This window comes from Dermacentor variabilis, chromosome 8 (genome assembly GCF_050947875.1).
Source record: "Dermacentor variabilis isolate Ectoservices chromosome 8, ASM5094787v1, whole genome shotgun sequence".
Taxonomy (NCBI): domain Eukaryota; kingdom Metazoa; phylum Arthropoda; class Arachnida; order Ixodida; family Ixodidae; genus Dermacentor; species Dermacentor variabilis.
In genome coordinates this window covers 94,185,173-94,210,342 of record NC_134575.1, presented here as the reverse complement: position 1 = coordinate 94,210,342, position 25,170 = coordinate 94,185,173, and the positions used below count along the sequence as shown (strand labels likewise).

The window sequence follows — 25,170 nt, the reverse complement described above, 5'->3', positions numbered from 1 at the left end:
TTTTCATTTGAACTGCGCATTGTAAGTGCTTATTGAATAACGCATTTTAATGGCTACAGGTTTCTTTAGCGTTTACGGTGCAGCGCTGTTGCAAATTAAACATATTTGCTTGTGTTCTTTCTTGTTATTTTAAGATGTCTTATTTGTTTGAATGCGTGTACTATATTTTTCATTGATTGATAATCACACCTTTTTATAATGCCCGTATGGGCGTTTATGCTAGTTGAAAGAAAAGAATTACTTGCATTTTTGTGATGTCGATATCAAACCAGCTGCTCCCTCAAAGAAAGTGCTGTCGCGGTGTCTGAAATGCATAGTTGAACTTCCTGATGAATATATACAAAACAGGTATAGCAGACTTAGAAAATAATAGATGATCGTTAGCAATTGTTACCTGAAACGCAAAGAAGGTTTTTCAACCGTCAACTATATCAGGGCTGTCTGGCATCGGCTGTCTGACATCGTGAACATTCAAAAGAAGCTAACAGCGGGGGAGTACGGAAGGCAGCCACCTAACGTAAATATGCACGACGTTCTTGAATGCCCGTTCGAAAGTATTCAAGAATGTATAAAAGACGTTGGAAGCTGGTTGAACCTCTAATTGACGTCAATGAAAGGCAATATCTTCTAAAGTGACTTCGAAAATATGCGATCGGGAATACAGGTACAGTAGTTATGACGGTAGTCGGTGTCAACGCGGCAGAGAGATTGTATCTCTAGCAAACGTGCAGTGTTTGTTTTTTGTGTTCAATACGGTATAAGCAACGTATGTAAACTATGTGAGAATTAGTTTTTAGAAATGCCAAAATTAGCAAAAGGTATGCTGCTATAATCTGAACAGTTGTCACCCAAGGGTTAAAGTGACTAGTACGCAAACACTCGTCAGTCGGTCGTTTAGTTAACGTTGAGTTAGATCGCCGATTGCTACAATGGATACCAATTTCCTAACTTTCTCTTATAGTATTTCTTTCTGTTTGCTTGCTCTAGATTGGGTACGTCGTGGAAGCTTTTCCGTCACTTACACCTGAACAGGGAGAACGACACGAAAGATTGCGTCATCATTGCTGCCCTACTGTCACGGGCATCGAATCATCATGTCATATTTTAAGTAAGCTTAAATCTTGCGCTGCACTTTACATGTACTGCGGAGTATATATATAAAACAGCGGTGTAAACGTATTGTAGACGAAACACAAGAAAGTGTGTTGGATTCAACGTAGCATGAACCTGGTTATAGGAGCGAAAGCACTGTTAAGCATGGTTATACACGGTTCTTCAGTGCTTGTTCTCGGCGAGCACAAGAACTTGCTTAGTGGAGCAGTCTAGCCAAGCGATGCACCCTTCTCCACTACGCAAGTTCTCGTGTTTTACGTCCATACTGTCCCAGCGGGGTTAAAACTGACCGTACATTTGCTCCAGTTTTATGTTTAATTAGGCGCAGTTTACGTTTGGAAATATTCGAAATGTAATAAGATTATTTATTATAGCACACTAGGCACAGTCTAGTCGCACTGACAGTAGGCGAACGCTGATCGCGCGCACAGCCGACACAAGAGCGCCTTCTTCGTCTTCCTCTTCACCACAATGGCCCCCGGGAAAGAAGAGGAGCCATCCTGGCGACTTACGGCGTAGGTAGGATGAGAGGGTCATAGTACGGCTTAAGTCGGTTGACATGAACCGTGTCACGCCCGCGATGCCTATGGTCGGGTGAAGGTGTCACAGGTTCTACAACATAGGTGACAGCGGAAGTACGGTCTATGACGCGGTAGGGGCCATCATAGCGTGCAAGGAGTTTGGTCGAAAGGCCAGGGCTGTGAGGCGGGACCCACAACCAAACAAGGGAACCAGTCGGGAAAACTGGTGAAAGCGCGCCACTGTCAGGCCGCAGCTTTTGACGACCTTGAGCAGCGGTCGTAAGGGTTCGCGCGAGCTGTCTACAGTCCTGGGCGTATTTGGCGGCTTCAGACACAGGCGTGCATTCGGAAGCGTCGGGTCGGTATGGGAGCATCGTGTCCATAGTACACGAGGGCTCTCGTCCATACAGCAGAAAAAAAGGCGAAAAGCCAGTGGTAGCTTGTGTGGCCGTATTATAGGCATACGTGACGAACGGCAAAACAGTGTCCCAGTTACTGTGATCCGAGGCGACGTACATAGTCAACAGGTCACCGAGTGTGCGGTTAAACCTCTCTGTCAAGCCGTTCGTTTGCGGGTGGTAGGCTGTAGACTTGCGGTGAACGACGCTGCATGCAGCGAGAAGGGCTTGGATGACTTCGGACAAGAAGACACGTCCCTGTCGCTGAGCAGTTCGCGTGGTGCGCCATGTCGAAGAACGAAGTTCCGCAAGATTAAGAACGCAACTTCGCGCGCAGAGGCCGCCGGGAGTGCGGCAGTCTCGGCGTAGCGCGTCAAGTGGTCGACACCTACAATTATCCATCGGTTACCCGAGGAGCTGCAGGGAAGTGGCCCATATAGGTCTATGCCGACGCGATCGAAGGGCCGAGCCGGGCAGGGCAGCGGCTGTAGCTCACCAGGAGGGCGCTGAGGGATTTTACGCCGTTGGCATGCCGTGCAAGCGCGTACGTACTGGCGCACGAAATCATACATGCCGTGCTAGTAGAAACGCTGCCTTAGCCGAGTATACGTTTTCAGAACACCGGCGTGACCATTATGAGGAGCAGCATGAAAATAAGCGCATATGTCAGAACGCATGTGTCGTGGTATCACCAGTAGCCATTTGCGACCATCAGGCAAATAATTTCTGCGGTAAAGAACGTTGTCGCGGACAGTGAAGTGAGCGGCTTGGCGACGAAGTGTTCGAGAAGAGGGTGTGGCGGATGGGTCGTGGAGGAAATTCAGCATAGTTGAAAGCAGGGGATCCTTACGCTGCTCGTCCGGCATATCAGCGACGCTGAAGGCTGACATGGATGCGAAGAGCGGAGACACTGAAGCCACATCACAAGGTAGCGGCGATCGGGAAAGCGCATCAGCGTCAGAGTGCTTTCTGCCCGATCGGTAGACAACGCGGATATCACATTCTTGTAAGCGGAGTGCCCATCGGCCTAGGCGACCTGACGGATCCTTCAACGAGGACAGCCAGCAAAGTGAATGGTGGTCGGTGACAATGTCAAAAGGGCGACCATATAGGTATGGACGAAATTTGACGAGCGCCCAAATAATGGCCAAGCACTCCTTTTCAGTTACTGAGTAGTTGGCTTCTGCCTTCTTTAAAGTGCGGCTCGCATATGCGACGAGGTACTCGTCATAGCCGTCTTTCCGTTGTGCGAGGACTGCACCAAGTCCGATACCGCTGGCGTCCGTATGTACCTCTGTAGGCGCTGTGGGATCGTAGTGTCGAAGAATCGGTGGCGAAGTAAGTAGGCGACGTAGTTGCTGGAAGGCTTCGTCACAGGAAGTTGACCACGCGGAGATGCCGTTGGTAGCGGTAAGCAAATTGGTCAGTGGTGCGATGATAGTCGCAAAATTGCGCACAAAACGCCGAAAGTAAGAGCAGAGCCCTATAAAGCTGCGGAGCGCCTTAAGAGTAGTGGGCGTCGGAAACTCTGCGACCGCGCGAAGCTTGGCTGGGTCAGGAAGCACACCGTCCTTCGATACAACGTGACCCAATATAGTTAACTTGCGAGCAGCAAAACGGCACTTTTTGATGTTAAGTTGGAGGCCAGCAGAGGTAATGCAGGTCAGTATCTCACGCAAGCGAACGATGTGCGTCGGGAAATCTGGCGAAAACACCACGATATCATCAAGGTAGCACAGACATGTTTTCCACTTGTAGTTGCGAAGGATGGTGTCCATCATACGTTCGAAAGTAGCGGGCGCGTTGCAGAGCCCGAATGGCATGACGGTAAATTCGTACAAGCCATCGGGCGTAATGAAAGCTGTCTTCTCACAGTCATCATCTGCCATCGGCACTTGCCAATAGCCGGAGCGAAGATCCAATGCAAGGAGTCGAGGGCGTCATCTATCCGAGGCAGCGGATAGACATCTTTACGAGTGATCTGATTGAGTCGACGGTAATCCACACAGAAGCGTATCGACCCGTCCTTCTTGCGTACTAATACTACAGGAGACGCCCAAGGACTGTGGGAAGGGCGAATGACGCCACGGTGCAGCATGTCGTCGACCTGCTCGTTAATGATTTGTCGCTCGGCTGCCGACACGCGGTATGGTCGCTGGCGTAACGGAGGATGGGAACCAGTGTGTACGCTGTGAGTGACGGTTGCCGTACGCCCCAGAGATAGTTGGTCACAGTCAAACGACGAGCGAAAAGTGTGAAGAAGCGCGAGGGCTTGCTGGCGATATGGAGGCAGCAGATCGGCGTCTACGACAGATTCAAGAACGTCTGACGACGACGACAATGATGATGATGATGTGCACTGCACGGGAGAAGTGAGGGCGTCGAGTTCATAACAGGCCGTGTCGTCGGAAACATCGAGAATGTGAAGCGGGTCAAGGGGCTGAACACGACCGAGTGATTCGCCGCGCAGTAACGTCACATGGTAGTGAGACGGGTTACACACAAGCATGGAGGATAATCCAGACACAGTGGTGAGGACGGCAAATGGGAGAGGTAGGGCCTTGCAACGTAGGAAAATCGGCGACGGTGTAAAAAGTACTGTAGCGTCTGGCGCGGTAGAGCAAGAGACGGGCACAAGCACACACATGTCGGGTGGTATGTCCGTATCGGACACAATAGTGAGCTTGGAGGCTTTTTGTTCAGAGGGGTCAGGCAGCGGGGCATCGGCAAGCGGGAAGAGCGCCACTTCGGCCCGGGCACAGTCGATGATGGCACGATGGTGAGACAAGAAGTCCCAGCCGAGAATAATGTCATGTGAACATGATGACAACACGAGAAATTCAACAACATAGACAATGCCGTCGATGACCACCCTTGCAGTACATTGAGCAATCGGGGCTATGTGCTGCGCAGTCGCGGTGCTTATAAGCATACCAGCTAACGGCGTTGTGACCTTATGGAGGCTGCGACAAAGCTTTTCGCCGATAACAGAAACTGCAGCCCCAGTATCAATAAGCGCAATTGCGGCGGTTCCTTCGACCAAAACGTCCAATAAATTGCGAGGTGACTGTGCAGGCCTTGTAGAAGTCGCGAAGCTTGCAGTTCGTGCCTGCGGAACTGCAGCAACTAGTTTCCCTCGATAGGTGACTGGCGGCTACGTAAGGGGGAAAGTGAGCGACGACGTGGTGATGGGGAACGATGGGTGCCGACGGGGCTTCGAGGAGGCGGCGAAAACTCGGGGTCGGGAAGCATCGCATGCCCGGTGGTATCGTGGGAATAGGCATATCCAGGCGGTGCGACAGTAGCGTTAGCAGGTGGCATGCGACGATGGCAGAAACGCGCAACGTGGCCGGCGACACCGCAAGCGAAGCATATGGGTCGGTTGTCGCGTGTGCGCCAAGGGGATTGAACTGGGCGTCGAGATGGAATGGGAGGCGACGCGGCAGGAGGTGCAGCTTGAAGTCGCATTGGCGCCGGAAACGAGAACGTCGGCGGCGCAGGTCGCGCGGCGACTTCTGCATAGGTCAGAGGTGCAGCCACGGGAGGGCAGGGTTGGGCGAAAGGTAAAGACGCAGCAAGTTCCTCGCGAATGGCCCGCCTAATGGGAGCAGCCAGAGATGTGTCAGGCTGGGGAGGTCCATCGTTGAGAGGCAGCATAGACAATTGGCGTGCCACCTCCTCACGAATGAAGTCCTTAATCGCAACAGTGAGCGATGCTGCTGGCGTGGTGTTTGAGCGAAGCGTGAGGCCCGCGAGATAGTCGCCAGGTGCGAGAGCGCTGCGCGCAAGGACCCTTTGTCGACGCAGCTCATCGAAGCTCTGGCAAAGAGTGACGACAGCGGCGACAGAAGTAGGGTTCCGCGCCAGGAGCATTTGAAATGCGTCGTCCTCGATGCCCTTGAGGATGTGCTTCACCTTGTCCTCTTCAGTCATGGTGGAATCGACACGGGCGCAAATATCAACGACATCCTCTATGTAACTAGTATAAGTCTCGCCGGGCTGTTGAGCGCGCTGGCGGAGGCGCTGTTCAGCACGGAGTTTCCGCAAGGCTGGGCGACCGAAGACTTCCGCGAATGCAGTTTTGAAAGCGGACCAGGTTTGCAGTTCCCGTTCGTGATTGTGGAACCAGAGGTTCGCAACGTCAGCAAGATAGAAGATGACGCTACGGAGCTTCGTCGGGTCATCCCACTTGTTGTGTTCACTGACGCGCTCGTAGGTAGAGAGCCAATCTTCTACGTCAGTCTCACCTGATCCGCTAAAAACAGGAGGGTCCCGCTGCCGTTGCACGGCGCCGCACATGACAGGAGCGGCAGATGCGCCAAGCGGATTGGAGGGAGCGGCGTTCATAGTAGAGGCTGGAGCAGATGTTAAAGTTCGGCTGCGAAGCTCCAGGGTGAGGTCGGGGAGCGCAGCACCTTCCACCAAATGTAATAAGATTATTTATTATAACACACTAGGCACAGTCTAGTCGCACTGACAGTAGGCGAACGCTGATCGCGCACACAGCCGACACAAGAGCGCCTTCTTCGTCTTCCTCTTCACCACAGAAAACTATTCTAAAGATATTCGCATTTACATATAGTGACTATTCGTTTCGAAGACCGAATCGAATAAGACACTACTCGATTCGTTACTAGAAAGTTTTGAGTATTCGTGAATCATTAGTCAAACTATAGACGCTGTTCTCGCCAACGTGACATAACGTGTGCGCGCGTTCACGCGCCGTCGGACTAATTTTAGCCCTCGAAATCCTCGCCTAGCCACGTGGTATACAGCGGCGATGCTATAGCGAGCACAGCTCCGACGCCTCTCCTGCAGCGGATCAGGTGACGTGACGTCACGCCTTCGTACGTGCGAGCCGGTGGCTAAAGGTCAAACGGGCGCCGAGATTGACTTTAGCAGTTCTACCTCCAGTAGTAGAGCTTTGGCTTTGACCCACCACATGCGACCTGAAGGTGCATAATACGTGGGTGTAGAACGACCTCGAGGACGTGTTGCTTGCTCTCATTTGCTATTCTCAGTTCTGAGTGAGCAATTTAATGGGTAAATGTTTCCTCGAAGTCACAGACACTGCGGTAAAACAAAATAAAGAGAGAAAATAACAGAACAATACATCAAAAGAAAAAAGTGCGCTGCGACGGGAAATCGAACCCTGCACCAGAGTGTGACATGCAGACACGTTATCTTAACGCCTCCTCTGAAGCATTTTTTTTTCTTTTTCACATGGTAGAAAAACACTGCAAGAAAAGCAATACAGAAATTATTGGTCGTTTAAAACACATGGAGAAATGCCAACAAATGCGTTCAACATGTTATAGTCTTTGCCGCATTTTTTTGTTGCGGTAGCCAACTATTGTGCAATTTGCGTTCATTTTGCTGTGGCATTTTGTTTTATAACGTCCCTACCACGCTGAGTCACTTGTAAACGCCTCTTTCGGTAAAATACCGAGCCCCCAGCCGCGCTAGAATGTATTGCTGTAGAAATGCGCCACCTGCATTACTCTTCCCTCTTCTTTCTTGATGGGTCTAGGTAGCAAAGTTGGTGCTGGGAAATTATAGAGACATAGTAAGCAGGTCTTTATGTATATTCACCTCTTTATTACGAAAGCAGTGCCAAGCTTCGCCGAAAAAGGTTGCGAAAGAGCGTTCTCCTGACGCATCCGCCATTTCGACGTATCTATAAGGCGAGAAACTTTATTGTTTGCACCTATGTCCAACGTAGCTTTAGAGACGTTTAATTTATAATGCATTTCAGAAATAACCCATGGTGTTGTCTTACAAACCCGCGCTAAAAAGACGCGCGGGTCGCTAAGCATACGTGCGAGTCGGCGTGTAGCGAATCTTTCTTATATGTTTGCAGCAATGCAAAGCAAGTCTTATGGAAACGTAGCGCTGTTGACCAGACTGACAAAAAATACGTAGCTCAATCGTTAACGACGCAAGTGCAAGTCAGTTTTTAACCAAAGGTTACATGGCGAGGCAAGTGTGCCATAATGACGCGAACGTTTCAATCCAGAAGCGGTGTAGGTTTCCGGGCGACACAAGTGCTCATGATATACACACATTTCTTTTTATATTGCGCATTATATTGCGTAATCGTTGATGCGATTAAAAAACATTTTACACTGCTGCTCTGGCCGGGATCAAACTGTAACGGCAAGATCTCGTAATTGAAGTTGTTGGGTTGCGTAAGACTCAAAGGACCGTGTGTAGCGAGAGAGAAGCTTCTGGGAGATACCAACCCGCCGACATGGTGACGAAAGGAGCACCCAAGCACCTGAGGTGGACTTAACATCGCGATGGCACCGCTCATAACATTATTTTTTGTATATGCTGCGAGGTTAGTAAACGAGTTCGGGCGATTTGACACGCCCACTGAACGCGATCGACAACCTCACAAGCGTACTCAGTTGCAACACGTGGCACAGAAGGGAGGATGGTGTCAGACGCCAATTTGGAGTGAATATCCTGCGGTGTCACGTCGGGATGAGTTATACACGAATGTCACGTAGGCCAGCGTGGCGTCCCAGTCTCGGTGATCGTTGCAGACGTACATCGACAGCATATCTGTGAGTGTTTGGTTTGGACGTCCCGTAAGACTTTTCGTTTGTGGGTGATAGGCGATGGACAGCTTGTACTCAGTGGCACAAGAGCGGAGGAGGCCGTCGAGAACTCGACATAAGAACGAACGGCCGTGGTCTGCAAGTAACTGTCGAGGTGCACTGTGGTGGAGAATGACGTCGTGGAGGACAAAATCGGTGACCTCATTTGCGCGACTACTGGGCAACACCTTTGTTACCGCGTAGCGTGTCGCGTAATCAGTAGGGACCGCGATCCACCTTTTCCCTCGAATGGCCGTCGGAAACGTGCCAAGCAGGTTAAGGCCTACGCGAAAGAAAGGCTCAGAAGGAGCTTCAGTTGTATTGAGTCGTCCGATAGGCGGCAGGGGAGCTTTCCTCCGGCGCTGAAACAATTCGCAAGTTGCGTCATAACGGAGCACAAATCGGTAGGGACCTGGACAGAAGAATCGGCGTCGTACACGGTCATATGTACGCAAAACTCCAAGGTGTCCCGCCGTCGGTGCATCGCGAAGTTGTTCGGCAATGACGGATTGCCAGATGACGAAAAAGGAGAAGCACCAACTCAGGGTCGTGAGGGTTATATTGCGGCGGCAGAGGATGCCGTCGTGCAGCACGAATATGCGGCACGTGCCGTCGGTAAGGCCAGACTACACTTCGGCGATGACGGACTGTAAGGATTCGTCGTGCTGGTGATCAGCGCACCATGTCGGTCATATCAGTAAAAGCCAGGACGCAGGTCACCGGATCATGCGCAGCTGGATCAAGAAGATCCACGGGGTGACGAAAGAGGCAGTCAGCGTCCTTGTGCAGACGTCAAGACTTGTATTTGACAATAAATGAAAATTCCTGCAGCCGCAAAGCCCAGCGACCAAGCCCAGCGATCAAGCCGTCCCGTCGGGTGTCGGAAGGAAGACAGCCAGTAGAGGTCGTGGTGGTCTGTAACGACCGAAGACGTGTGGTTGTACAAATATGGCCGGAACTTGGCGACAGCCCAAACTAAAGCCAAGCACTCCCGCTAGGTGATGGAGTAATTTCTCTCCGGAGGGGACAGCAGACGGTTGGCGTCAGCTACCACGCACTCGGCACCATTCTGTGGTTGGGCGACGTGTTTGTGGTGAACAGAATGGTGCCCGGGCGGCAATGGTGAGCGACTGTACCACGTGTTCTTAGCAGAGTTTTCGGCGCTGTTAGACTCGGTGGTGGGCGAAAAATAGCTGGCATTTTCATCAAAACGGCGCTGGGTTGTTGGTGTGCGAGGTGTTGAAGGTCATGAGTTGCGACAGAATCGGGCGACATGATCGATTCGGCGACAGGTGAAACATATCGGCTGGTCGGCCGCAGTTCTGCACTCATTCGGGTTGCGATAACGCCGAGAGAAGCATCTGGGTGGAGTGAGAATAGTAGAAGGGCGTTCTTTGGCTCTGGGGTTGGCGACAGCACAGACGGAATGCACACCAATGTAATCAAGTTCCTGGCGAACGATGGCTTGTACGAGGGAAACTGAAAAAAGGGGTAGTATCAGAGCTGCGGCGAAAAAAAAGTAGGGGCCGGCGTCACCGCAACCAGTTCACGTCGAACGATTCGCACCGCGTCCTCTGATGGCGACGCCTGCTGCTGTGCGCTTTGACCTGCACACGTCGACGTTGCGCCAATATCGGAAAGTGTGCCGAATGTGTGCAGGACGCGTACGATTTTGACCTGCACGAATTGTCAGCATTCTTTGTCAATTTTCAGGGGGGTGGTGGTTGTGGGGGATGTGTAATAACCACCTGTGGTTCTCCCACGTAACTCCATGCATGGTACACGGCCATTTTTGCACTTCGCCTTCATCGAAATGCGTGCCCTAAAGAGAAAAGCCTATGCACAACGTAGCAAGCAGGGAAAGTCGCATAACGGGCAAACTAGCCACTGCTTTATTGATCGTGATTGGGAACATGAGCTTTCCATAAGAAGCAACGGTATTGCGCATTTGCCTGCCCATTGTATATGTTGCATATACGCTTCCCGGCTTTAGAAGATGAGGATTCTGAGGATAATCGAGAATTAAAGTGCCAGAGAGCTCATGGAACCATTTGATATTGCATCAAGATGGAGCGCATATGTATTAGTGAAACTTTTGTTTGTTTGTTTAGCATGCATGCCATGTTGCGGTGGCATATTCATCATGCTCCTATTGCATTATATTTGCTTGTTCGTGCATGTGTAGTAAGTTCCTTGTATGAATGTCCCTGATGGAAAGAAAAAAGTAATTTGCACGATTGGGCTTTTCCGTGTCAACAACCTCTCGTCTTTGCCTGAATTTGGCACGGCGCATTCCGGATTTTTCTTTTCGGCCTTAATTTCCGGCCTTCAGCCCCACTTGCCTCTTCCCCACGCACCCACGTGAGTCTGGTCAATGCTATCAGTCAAGCGCTCAGACATCTACAAGCTTCTGTGTCGAATTGGCTGCTCTCGCAGGCACGGGGGAGCGCGGCGAGGTCACTATTGTCCTCCTTGTCTCCATCGGTCGCTGCCGCCCACAGAACGCAGTCGGACTAGGTGCAGCGGGGGAAAGTGTGGCGTCTACGCCGTTTTCTTCATTCACCCTTACGTTTTACCCTTTCCTTCTATGCATCGCTAGCCCACCGACTGGGTGCAACATGACCTGAATGCTTGCAGACTTGTCCGTTCTTGTCAAAGCACTCCTACCGTGAACTATGCTCGCTTGTAGTCGTCATTCCTACTGAGAAACCTACATCTTGAAATACGCAGCAAAGTGACCACGAATTTTTTGAGTGTTAGAATTAATATTAAAACAACAACAAGAAAAAGTCGCTGCTGGTGACCACCGTCTTCGATGTCGGATGACCTCGGATACACAGAAGCATGGATCTTACAATGGTGAGTGCATTTGTTTTGCGTATGTTATCAGATTTATGAGCAGCCAGACGGAGTGAATTAGGAAACGACCTATTAAGTTGTATGTTTACAAGTAAGGTTGTTTCAAAGGGCTAAACTTCAGGATACTCTTGCCTTTAATATTGCTACGGAACAGTATTTGCGATGACGAAGAGGCGAGCAGTGTGAAGACGACGACGGCAATTAGAGGCTAGCGCGGGCTGTTGCCTCTTGTCCAAGTCAGTCAAGAACTTTATTGAGGTCCTGAGGGGGTTTAAGCCGTTGGAGATCGCACGCGGGGAGCTCCTTGGGCCGAAACGGTAGGCGACGCCCAAGTCGGGATGGGAACGTGGCGACGCTCCGCCAGTTCTTGGGCCCTCTGGACGGCCTTGAGTTGGAGTGTGAGGTCCGGGCTTTTGAGGGCTTCTTCCCATTCGGGCTCACTGGAGAGAGGGCCGTCTGGTAAAGCGGTACATTGCCAAAGCATGTGCGCGAGTGAGCAATAGAGTTCTGGGCAGTCTGGGCAATTTGCCGGGATTTCTGAATTGTAGTGGCTTAATAGGCCTCGTGACGGATACGAGTCCGTTTGCAGCATTCGAAACGCGGCCGCCTGCGCGCGCTCGAGTTTGGCGTGCGGGATCGGGTATTTCATTCTGCCTTTCCGATAGTGTGAGGTGATTTCTTGGTAATTGAGTAGCGGGCCATTCAACTGAATGTCCAGCCCCTGGGAGGCCGTGGGACCATCAAGCAGGCAAGTTCTCGCGCACGGTCGTCGGCCGTTTCGTTGAGGTTGGGTTTTTGCGGGTGAATGTCTTTCCCCATGTGAGCGGGGAACCAGGAGAGGCATCGTTTGCACTCTTTTGAGCTTGCTAGTAGTATATGCGCTACCTCTTTCGTTACGTTGCCGCTTTCATAAGCCCGAATTGCAGCACGCGAATCAGTGAGGACATGGGTAAATGTGGGGTCTGCCATGGCGATGGCTACGGCTATCTGTTCTGCTTTAGCGCTGGTGGTCGATTTAACCGATGCCGATGATCGTAAAGTTCCGTTGCCGTCCACAACTGCTATCGCGAAAGTTGATGTATTGTCGTACTGGCCCGCATCCACAAATGCGGTGGCTTCACGATCCGCGTCGGAGCGGTCGAGGATCGCGCGGGCGCGGGCCCGGCGCCTACCCACGTTGTATAGTGGGTGGACGTTCCTGGGAAACGGTGAGACTCTGTAGTTGTCTCTAATTTCACTCGGTAGGGTAATAGCGTGCTCGAGATAGGGAGATGGGGAGACATTAGCTGCGCTTAGAATTAGTCTACCGGCTTTGGACGAGGATAGGCGGAGTATTTGCGCCATAGCCTGAGCCTCGATCACTTCGTCGATGTTGTTGTGCATGCCTAGCTGATCAACCTTTGCTGTACTTGCTCTCTGCGGAATGCCCAAGACCTGTTTGATGCTCTTGCGCATGAGTGTGTTTAGTTTCGTCTTTTCTGTTTTCGTCCAATTGTGGGCAGAGGCGACGTAATTAATATGGCTCATAAGGAACGCGTGGTATACGCGCAGAAGGTTATCTTCGCAGAGACCCTTTAGGCGCCCTGAGACTCTGTGGTGGAGTCTGATCATGTTTTAGGTTTTCGCGGTTAAGTGTTTCATTGTGTGTCCGTGGCATCCGGTGGCTTCGATTAGGAGCCCAAGAATGCGTATGTGGTCGACTCGCGGAATCTGTTGTCCGTTTCTTGTGTGTAGCGCGATCGGAAGTTCGTCTAGAGGAGTTAGGTATCGGGCTCCTTGGCAAGACTTGCGATATAGTAAGAGTTCCGATTTCTTGGAGGATAGTTTCATCCCTGTGTCTAGTAGGTACTCCTCCGTGGTATCTAAGGCAGACTGTAATGCCTGCTCCATGTCTGGAAGGGAGCCTCCCGGGCCCCAGATGGTGATGTCATCTGCATATAGAGCGCAATTAACGTTTGGGATGTCTCGCAGTTTGTCGGCGAGTCCCTTCATCACTATGTTAAATAGTAATGGAGAGATGACGGAGCCTTGCGGTGTTCCGACAGAGCCCACCGTATAGCGGTCCGACTTAAGTTGTGAGACTCGCAGTCGGGCTTCTCTGTCTTTTAGGAAGGAGCGCACGTACTCCTGAAATCTCTGCCCGAGGCCGAGGCCTGCCACAGACTCCAATATGAAGCGGTGCGAGACGGTGTCGAATGCCTTCGTGAGATCGAGGGCGAGGATGCCTCGAACGTCTCTTGTTTTAACGTCAAAGACCTGTCTCTTTAGGAGCAACATGACATCTTGCGTGGAAAGGTGGGGTCGAAACCCTACCATGTTATGTGGTAGGAGTTCGTGTTCCTCAATGTAGCGTGACGCTCGGTTTTGAATGACATGCTCGGCTACTTTACCCACACATGAAGTAAGAGAGATAGGGCGTAAATTGTCGAGGTTAAGTGGCTTGCCGGGTTTGGAGATAAGGACCACCGTGGCCGTGCGCCATTGCGTTGGTACCTCTCCTGTTTCCCACACGTGGTTGATGTCTTTAGTGAGTAATGTAATGGCCTGGTCGTCTAAGTTACGTAACATTGGGTTGGTTACCCTGTCGGGTCCTGAGGCCGACCTGCTGTTTAGGTTGTGTAGCGCCTCTCGGACTTCTGCTTCCGTGAAGGCAGCGTCTAGTTCGGGAGAGGTTTCGCACTTTATGCTCGGGTAATCGTTGGGGTGAGCGTCGCCTAGCGGAAGGTAACGTTTGGCGATTTCTTCCAGGAAGGACTCTTCCGTTCCCCCTTTCTCCTTATGTGAGTGTAAAAGTCGGTCTAGCGCGTGGCTTTGATTATCCTTTGTTTGGCTGTCGTCTAACATGCGTTTCAGGATGTCCCACTTAGCTCCGGTGCGCATGCGGCCGTCGACCGCCGAACATAGTTCGTGCCATTGGAGTCTTATGAGCTCCGTACAGTATTGTTCGATGGCTCGGTTGAGTATCGCGATGCGTTTGCGCAGGCGTCTGTTGAGACGTTGCTTTCTCCATCGCGCAAGTATCGAGGCCTTGGCCTCGAGTAAGTGTGCGAGGTGAGGGTCAACCCTTGGGACCTCCATTTCCGTTTGTATGGTTTTCGTGTCTCTAGTTACGTCGCCCTTTATCGCAGAGAGCAGCTCTGCGAAGGAATCGTACGTGTTCGTGTCTTCCTTCCGTAACTGGCGGAAGCTATCCCAGTCTGTGAGGGTGAAAGACCGGGGTGGGGCCGTCGTGTTTGGTATTTCTGTGCGTATGACGAAGTGATCGCTGCCCAGGTTCTCTTGCGTATTCGTCCATGTGTAGTTTGCTACATTTCGGAGTAACGTGAGGTCCGGCGTGGTATCGCGTCGAGTCGACGTACCCAATCTGGTGGGGAACCTGTGGCCCGTCACCAGGGTGAGGGACAGGTCGTCGATCGCGCGCGAGAGGTTGTTGCCGCTAGGCTTCATTGTGGGGTAACGCCACGACGGGTGGGGGGCGTTGAAGTCCCCTGCGATAATGAGCGGTGAGTTTCGTGCCAATGATCTGGCTTTAGTAAGGATCGCGTGGAAAGATTGTTTGTAGTGCGCGGGGGAGCTGTAGACGTTTAGTAGAAATACGCTTTGTTTTAAGAGTTGGTTAGGTACGAGCTCGATTAGGATCGCCTCGATGCGACTGTTTTTCGGCAGGACGTTATGAATGATATGCGCGAATTTTCTATTAACGAGCGTGGCGATGCCTCTCCTGGCGTCCCCTCCTCTTTGGGAGACGGGGCTGTACCCTGAGAGCGTGAGGGTTTCGCATAGGGTTTCTTGTAATAGTATTACGTGCGGCTTTTTGGGTTGAATTTTGAGGTACTGTTGCAGCGAGGATTTGCGTTTCGCGTAGCTAGCGCAATTCCACTGCCATATTTCTAAGGTGTCCCGTGTCGTGTTAGCCATGATGGTTTTGCGGGGGATTTGATGGTGACGAAAGGTGCGTCGTCGTGTCCATCTGTTGTGGCTGACTAGCTTTATTTTTAATTTTTATGACGACTTTATTTTGGACCACCTCTACACGATTCGTTAGGATACGAATACTTTCTAGGTTCTCTCGCGTGAGGCGTAGAATTTCGCCTAGGGTGTCTTGCGGTGCGTTACGCTCTTCTTCCGTCTCTGGGAGTGGAGGGGGTTTGCGTTTGGCTGTGCTAACTTTTACGTTTGTCTCCTGGGGTGGTGCTTGTTTGGGAGCTTTAAGGTTTTGAATCTGCTGTTTTGCGTCATTAGGCTGCGCTGTAAGCACTTGTATGGTGGCCCGGAGACCCGCTAGTTCCTGTCGTAGTGCTGTGACTATCTCGCTCTCATGCTCGGGCAATGAAGACCGCGTTACCTGTCTGGTAGATGAAGCGTCCCGTTGCTGCTGCTGGTGTTGTCTCCCTCGTACTCTGTCGGCCCACGTCAGTTCGGTGTGGCCGGATGTAGGGCGCCCCCTAGAGCAGGACCGGCTGTTGCGTCGTCTGGAGCGGGAGCGGCTGCTGCGGAGGGCGCTGCGGCGCTCGGGTGTCGGCGTGACCGAGCGACTCCTTGTGGTCGCTACGGGAATACCCGAGGTAGCGCTCGAGTCACTGTGACTGGCGCCGCTCGGTCCTTGGGAGCGGCTACGGCCACGTCGGTTGCGTCTGCGGCGGCGTCTCTGACGCACGATGTAAGGGACTTGAAACTTGCGCTTGCAGTCCTTGTCGGCGGTGGGGTGCGGTCCGCCGCACAGGGTGCAGTGAGGGGAACACTGGTGATCTTCCGCTGGAGTTTTGAGGCCACACTTCCGGCACCACGTGGTACTGGGGTTAGGGCAGACATCTGCGCGGTGACCGACGTTGCCACAGTTGTAGCAAACTTCCGTGTGTCCGCGAAAGAGTGTGCATCGAACAATGCTTGCTCCGCAATAGATGTAATTTGGTACTTGCATTCCTTGGAAAAGGATTGTCACGGCTGTGGTGTTCTTGATTCGCTTCACCTCCAAGGCGTTGGGGTTGCGCTTCGGGACGATCAGTTCTCGGAGTTGGGAGTCGGTGAGTTCGAGGTCAATGCCTCGGACTACACCTATCATCGGGTGGCGCCGGGTATACTGCGACACGATACGTAGTATCTTTTATGCGAATTTGTTGCACCGTGGCGTATGCTCTCGCATTACGTTCGCTGGGGGTGCAGATGAGGAAGATATTCTGAGTTACGTTGGGGCAGATGGAGTCTTCCATGAGGTCTTGAGGAGCCAGGGCTGCCGCCATTGCCAGGGCTTGCTCAACCTGCACTGGTGTAGATTTGGCCACGTTAAGACCGTCTCGGGGTCTCACGATAATACGGAACGTGTCCCACGGTAGCTGAGGGAGTCTCGAGGTAGCGACGAGGCGCTGGTATGCGCTGTTCGGTCCGGCGGTGCGATCGCCGTCCCTTCGTCTGCCACGAGTACTTGAACTTGCTCCTTGTGGTTGACTGGCCTTTCCCTTGAGCGATTTGCGGTTATATGCCACAATCCAGCCCGGGTCATTCGCGTCTTCCGGCGATATTGTCTCACCGGTGACGATTTCCGTGGCCGCAATGACGGACTTGCGGTGTTAGGCCTAGGCCTACCCGCCTTAGAACACCGAGGTTGAGAACTCGACAGCAGAAAATGTTGAGAAAGAGTCCACCCACCGAAATAAATCCGGTATCCACGGAATCCGTGTAACTTGCTGCTTTCGTTGGTATGCAATGCACTTCGATTTAGGGTGAATAATCTCGTGAAATCGTTGATGATATCGGGAGCCGATGTTTGCACGTCCGCACTAGTCGGCGCCCCACTACAATCCCCCTTGTCCAAGTGCGGCGTATTTCCTTGTACAGATGCCTGTATATAGCTTTTCGTCTGCGTCTTCCTGCATAGCATATCTGGTGGAGATGGACCTTCTCTTTACCTCATCTCGGAGCTTCGCAGTGGAGGGTAGGTCGGGATGGGATGGCTCCCGGCGATGACAACTCGACTCAGCCGGCTCCGACACCTGCTGCCACTTCGACGACCTACATCGCTCAACCCGCTCCCCGTGATCATGGCGTATTCTCGGGCAAACATAGGGAAGACCTCGAGGACTGGACCAGCCTGTACGAACACGTCAGCCGCAATAACCGGTGGGACCCTACTATGATCCTCGTCAACGTAGTCTTTTACCTCGGTGGCGCACCTCGAGTTCGGTTTCGAACGCACGAAGATGAGTTCACCAGTTGCGACCCGCTTAAGCAAAAGCTCCGAGACTTGTTCGGCAAACCCTGCGGTCACCAACTTGGCGCGCAGAAGGTGTTATCCGGCCGTGTGCAGACGTCAACAGAGTCCTACGCCACGTACATTCTGGCTCTGTCGGCTCTAGTCTTGGCTATGTGCCGCAAAGTTGACGCACACATGACTGAGTCAGACAAGCTTTCCCACATCCTCAAAGGCATTGCCGATGACGCCTTCAACTTGCTCGTTTTCAACAACATGGTGACGGTGGTTGTAGCTATAGAAGAGTGCCGCCGCCCGGAACTCGCTAAAAGCCGACGTATCGACCAGCAATTTGCCCGTCTGCCCAACACCCCAGCGACATCCTCCTGTGCCGACGCTCCACGTCCCAACAACAGTGGCGAAGGTACCAGGATCGCTCGGTGTGAGATCGAGGCCGCCTATCCGGCTGCCTTCGACTCCAGCTCCTCCAACGCACCTGCAGTCACGGTTTCCCTGATACAGGCAGTTGTCCACCTAGAGTTCGCAAACATGGGCCTTCACACCATCTGTTCGGCCCATCGCCGTAATACCCATGCGGATTCTTCGATTCCGTCCCGTCCCGCATTTTATTGCCCATCACGTTTCCGCAACCCATCTGAATGGCGCACTGCTGACGACAAGCCCATTTGTTTTCACACCCGTCGAATCGGGCATATTTCTCGGCACTGTCGCAGTCGCTGGAGTTCCCCGACCCGGTCTACTTATACTGCCCACTCTGGCCCTTCTCGTATCTATGCCGCACGCTCCGAGAATGCCGCCACTGATTCTCCTGCGCCGAACCGCCCTTATTCTCGTTCGCCTTCGCCCCAACGACGACAATCTCGCTCTATCCAGCCCCGTCACTCCTGTTCGCTGACTCCCTTGGGATGCTGCTCCCAGCGGGAAAACTAGACGAGAAGCGCCTCGAGGTGACGCTGTATGGCTCCCTACGCCGCTAAATCCTTTGCTGACGTTTCCCATTCATCTGAACCTTCTTGACGTGCAAGTCCACGGTGTTTCTGTGTCTGCTCTTACAGACACAGGGGCGCATTTGTCGGTAATGAGCACTGACCTTCGTAACCGGCTGAGGAAAATAATCACGCGCGCGCGACGCATGTTTTCCGTGTCGCCGATGGCGGAACAGCCCCTGTAATTGGTATGTGTGCCGCCTGCGTCTCCTTGGCCGATCGCTCCACTATCGTGCTATTTACAGTCATCACCCACGGTCCCCACGACATCATCCTCGGCTTACACTTCCTCTCCGCACATTCTGCTCTCATCGATTGCTCCGCCAGTACTCTCCGCCTTGACCTACCCGTTCTGGATCCCGCTGAACCCCACCGTAGTCGCCTCAGCTCCGTCGACTTGGTTCGCTTGCCACCTTCGGCACTGACTTACGTTGACTTAGTGTCATCCCCACCAGTCCCCGATGGTGACTACATCGCCGCTCCTATGCAACACGTCCTCCTTACACACGGTATCACCGTACCTCATATAGTTTTATCTACTACGGCGAATTGCGTCTGCCTGCTAGTGCTCAATTTTCGGTTTGACGACACAAGTGCTGCCACGCGGGATGTCTCTGGCCCAGCTTTGCTCATTAGAGTATCAGTCAGTAGCATCTATAGCAGCAGACAATTCAGCCGATCCTCCTCTATCATCGCAGTCGGCAAGTTGTACCATCGCCGACTTGCAGAAAATGATTGTGACCGACATGCCGTCCGAAAACGTTTGTAAGCTCGACCGCGTTCTGTTTTCCTACCACGATATTTTTTACTTTAATGATCGTCCTTTCGCTCAAACTACAGCTGTTAAACGTCGCATTGATACCGGCATTGCGTCTCCTATTCATCGCCGCCCGTATCGAGTGTCACCGGCTGAGCGTCAACTTATTCACGCAGAAGTTCGCAAAAGGCTTGCCAAGAACATTATTGAACCGTCATGTAGTCCATGGGCTTCATCTGTTGTACTGGTAAAAAAGAAGGATGGTTCGTGGCGCTTTTCCTTGGATGATCGGCACCTTGACAGGGTTACCAAAAAGGACGCGTATCCCCTACCTCGGATTGATGACGTCCTTGACTGCCTCCCCAGCGCTCGCTATTTCTTCTCTATTGACCTTCGCTCCGGCTACTGGCAGATTACCGTGGACGATCTCGACCGCGAGAAGACTGCTTCTTTCACACCCGACAGTCTTTATCAATTCAAAGTGATGCCATTCAGCCTATGTAAAGCTCCTGCCACTTTCGAACGCATCATGGATTCCCTTCTTCACGGTTTCAAATGGTCCACGTGCGTGTGCTACTTGGACGACGTTATAGTATTCTCCCCAACGTTCGCTACGCACCTCGAGCGTCTCTTGGCAGTCTTGGACGTTTTTCATCGAGCCGGTCTGCAACTCAACGCATCGCCGTGCCGATTCGGCCGTCGCTAGATTACCGTCCTTGGACATCTTGTTGACACGAACGGAATGCAACCGGACCCAGGCAAGATCCATGCTGTTACGCACTTCTCGGTTCCACAGTGTGTCAAGCATGTGCGCAGCTTCATCGGCCTTTGTTGGTACTTCCGCCATTTCCTGAAAAATTTCGCGGCCATAGCACGACCACTAACCAAGCTTTTGAAAAAAGACACCCCTTTCCAGTGGAGCGATAACGAGACCTCTGCATTCTTGCATCTAATCGACCTTCTCACAACGCCTCCCGTTGTGCCCCATTTCGATCTTTCTGCGCCTACCGAAGTCTGTGCTGATGCCAGCGGTCACGAAATTGGCGCAGTACTCGCACAGCGCCAGCGCGGAACGACTGTGTTATCGCTTATGTCAGCAGGCCCCTCTCACCCTCGGAGCGCAACTATTCAATCACTGTGCTTCACCGTCTCTTTGGAACCGTTCTTTCGTGTTGCATTAGACCTCCTCGGTCCCTCTCCCACGTCATCCTCTGGGAACAAATGGGTAGCCGTCGCTACTGATAACAACACCCGATACGCTATCACGCGGGCTCTCCCTACAAGCTACGCCACTGACCTCGCGGACTTTCTCTTGCGTGACATTATCTTGATTCATGACGCCCCGCGACAGCTTCTTACTGACCGTGGTCGTAACTTCCTCTCGAAGGTTATCGCCGACATTGTGCGTTCCTGCTCTACTCAACACAAGCTGACTACCTCATACCATCCTCAAAGCAATGGCCTGACAGAGCGGTTAAACCATACTCTTAGCGATATGCTGTCGAAGTACGTTTACAAGGACCACCACGACTGGGGCATTGCCCTTCCTTACGTCACATTTACGTATAATGCTTCCCGGCACGACATCGCCGGATTTTCTCCATTTCATCTACTGTACAGTCGCGAACCTACCTTGCCCCTAGACACGGCACTTCCTCCTGCTACGATCTCAACAAGCGAGTGTACGCGCGACGCCATCGCCCTCGCCGACCATGCACGCCAGCTTGCCCATACTGGAGTGACGGCCTCGCAAACCACTCAGAAGCCTCAGTATAACGCCCGTCACCGTGACGTACAGTTTTCGCCCGGTGCGTTCGTGCTCCTGTGGTCACTCTCTCGTCACGTCACACTTTCAGAATAGCTCCTTTCGCGATACAGAGGGCCCTACCGCATGATGCGCCATGTGACGCCTGTGACGTACGAAATTGCTCCTGCGAGCTCAAGCTCGCCCTCTAATCTGGCATCTAGTGATGTCGTGCACATCAGTAGGCTCAAGGCCTACTACACTGCTTCCGAGCCCGGCCTTTAATCACTCCGGGATGGCGCTTTTGCCGCCGGGGGTAGTGCTGCGAAGCATTATTTGCGATGACGAAGAGGCGAGCAGTGTGAAGAAGACGACGATTGGAAGCTAGCGCGGGCTGCTGCCTCTTGGAAAATTGCGGCGTATTTCTTAGTAAGTATACTTGTATATAGCTTTTCGTCTGCGTCATCCTACGTAACAATATGATGTCTAGCTGCTCAACGCTGTTTCTTTTCGCTCTTTAATTCCACGATTTGTGTGTATATTACTGTTGAAGTTCTAACTTTCCTCGTGGTTTCGCTGCTTCCTTTACGATGAATTTTTTTCTATTCTTTCCCAGCACTGCATCAATTTTGGACGGCCTAAAGAACAATGAGCGGTGGCGATTGCAACGTTATTATGCGTTTGCCTGCTATAAGCTTCAGGCATTGATGTGGGCATTATAAATTTAGGTTGACTACAAATTTTTAAAAGTTTTTATGTGTAGTGGTTATATGTCAAATGTGATAATACATATTTTCGAGTACACTTTAAATGAATACATTTTCATATAACCACTAGATCGTTGTCGAGTTCCCTGTAGTGGCGGAACGCAATTATTTCAGAAATAAGCAGGCAATGTAAAATGAAATGGTGGTCTTCACAGCTGCAGAATGCTGCTATCGCAGCAAGTTAGCGCACAGCCGGAAGAATCACTGAAATATGCTTTCTTATTTTATTCATTTCTTGCCTGCGGATGTTTAGGTGCTGATAAATTGCGCGTGTAGAGCTATCAACTTTTACTGAGCAGAAACGCTGTGAGCCGAATCGACAATTCATTTGTGATGTTTTAGGACGAATTTTATAAACTGCTGCCAACCCAAGCAATATCACGCGGTATACATATATTACTGAAACAGCCCTGGCTATTGCAGAGTGCCTGTAATTACATAGCCCCTTTTATTCGCAGCCTTTGAATAATGCCCGGAGTAGAACACGTGTAAATCTCTGTTTCTGAATTTCACCCAAATTCCAGGATTCTGATTTTATCAAACCATGTGCACTTCCTTATCCTGCTAGTCACACCGAGACACCGCGCTTCTTCTCACTTTTCTAGGTCAAGCATAATTTCCAGCCGGCAGTATTTCTTTCTTTTCGCATAACAAATGTCTATTTTGCTAGTGTTTCCTGACCGAACTTCTCGGATTCCACATTAAAAATTATGCACGAAAGCCGCATTGTGTGTACACACTCTAAAACTAGGCTTTTCGTGCTGTAGCAGGTTTTGCTGCATTTTTTTAATTATAGAGTGCTATGCTGACTAGGTGTGGGGTCTAAAGAAATGCGCAGGACGGATCCTGCGCATTTTATGTTTGTGTTCTAAATATTCTCTGTTACACTTCTACGAAATAGGCCATATATGTCAAAATATTAAAAAGTGTTACGTGACAAATCTCTTGCAAGAAAGTTTCTTGATTTACCCCTTCGAACTCTCTGCTCAAACTTATTCTAGCGGTATGGCGATTTTTCAAATGAAAACACTACCACATAGATTTGTCATACCAACATCTCTGATAATATTTATTTCTATTTTACAGTGCTTCCAAGTATTGGTGGAGTTGCTGTGGGAAGTGCTCGCAAATTCAACGAAACCACCGCGTTATCATGGTCCTCAGGGGCCTGACCAGACCGCCGTCATCCAAGCACTGACCAACCTGCCTACCGACGTCAGCTCCTTGCCCTGAAACCCCTGGCCAGCCCACCGTCTTCGGCACCTGGGCCAATTCCTATCCTGAGGGCGGTGCCGGTAATTAAACTGTTTGGAGGTAACCGAGCATCACCTATCTAGGTCCAGGAAAAGGCCTGTTTGTGCAAATTTATTCGCAAATAAACTGTCATAAAAGTCAATTTCAGTATTCTTTTATTACTATATTACTAAGTCAGTATGGGGACAATTGCTATTATCCGCTAGAAGAAGGCTTGCGCTAAGAATGACTGCGTGCTTAGAACGAGTGTATCTAAAATATTCGTCATGCAAAGGGCATTGGCTCAAAGCTGGCATTAATAATGGCAACGATATGGCTCAACACTGGTCCCACACTGGCAGCACAATGGCTGCTGCGTTGGCTCAAAGCTGGTATTAATACTGGCAATGATATGGCTCAACACTGGTCCTATGCTGGCAGCACGATGGCTGCTGCATTTGCTCAAAGCTGGCATTAATAATGGCAACAATATGGCTCAACGCTGATCCTACGCTGGCAGCGCAATGGCTGGTGCATTGGCATAACATTGGTCCAATCTTGGCTTTAACACTGGGCCAGCATTGGATTGGGTTGAACTTTGCCAATATGCCAACTTTGGCCTAAGATTGGTACAAATTTCTGCCAGCACTGCGCTGTGCTTGGACCATTGCTGTTGCGCTGCCTGGGGACTCTGTCAGAGAGGGTCTAACGTTCACTTCACAGTTCCATATCAGTTGTCGTTCAGTTAGCGCAGGCACCTTTTTCATAATTTTCCTTCCCTGCTCAGTTTCATACAAAATGGAGCTCCTAGCAGAAACCTGTAGTACCTCTACTGGTGTTGCTCGTCCAAGCGGTTGACGCTTTTGAATGAAAGCCTGTCTCTCACCCACTGGGTGCATCGGAACAGTGACTTCTTTGAGCGTCATGTCGAGCAGGACACCTTGGCCACAGTGTTTGTAGACGACGAGAGTCGTGCTCCTGTTATGTAGCCTTATCATAAGGAGCCAACAAACAGTAACACTAAGGACAACATAGAGGAAGTTACTCATGTTTAATAAACAAAATAAAGAAACGATAAATGATTGGGAATGAGAGGATGGAAAAACACTATGCCGCAGCGGCGGAACGATCCCACAACTTTCTAATTTCGCGTGCGATGCTCTGCCAATTGAGCTAAGGCGACGCCGTTTCCCCATCCACTTTCTTGGGTATTTATGTTTTCTAATAGAACCCCGGGAGCGTTAGCTATCGCCACCACTCACAGACCTCGGTGGCGGATGTGGAACATCCTTTCTGCCGCAGGCGTCACGAGAATATGATCTTTTTTGGGTGGAGGCATCCGGTCAATAAAACCACACATGCTACCTGAAGGCATCAATGTTGCCGAATACGAGACCCTCGTCATGTAATAAACGAGAAGAAAGGGGGTTAACCGAGGGGCGCGATTTTTATTATTATTATTAGATATCATTATCATTAGAAACCTACAAACACTGACACCAAGGACAACATAGGGGAAATTACTTGAATTTAGGAAACGAAATAAAGAAACGATAAATTAGTGGAAATAGAAGTGGATGAAAAGACTACATGCCGCAGGTGGCGAACGATCACGCAACTTTCGTATTTCGCGAAGGTTGTGGGATCGAAATGCGAAAGTTGTGGGATCGTTCTCCACCTGCGACATGTTGTTTTGCTCATCCACTTTTATTTCCATTAATTTACCGTCTATTTATTTCGTTTATTAAACATAATGAATTCCCCCTATGTTGTCCTTGGTGTCAGTGTTTGTTGGCTTCTGATGATATGACTAATAAAAATCGGGCCCCTCGGTTTACACCCTTTCTTCTCGTTGGTTATGTAAACTGTATCCTGGATGAAATGTAGTGTTCGGTGTCCCTCTGGAGTACGCATTCCTCCTTGGCTCTAAGGTGGCTCTAAGCTCTAAGGAGCTGCTTCTCGGAGGCACGCTTCTGCAATGG

At 51.1% G+C, this 25,170-nt stretch overlaps 1 long non-coding RNA gene across 1 annotated transcript; it reads left to right on the top strand.

Annotated features, from left to right (window-relative positions):
- Nucleotides 1–526: 526 nt before the first annotated feature.
- On the top strand, nucleotides 527–23,335 carry LOC142591191 (uncharacterized). The gene is made up of 3 exons (XR_012830382.1): nucleotides 527–664; nucleotides 988–1,108; nucleotides 23,042–23,335. It is a non-coding gene; the product is annotated as an uncharacterized LOC142591191 (long non-coding RNA).
- The last annotated feature ends 1,835 nt before the right edge of the window (nucleotides 23,336–25,170 follow it).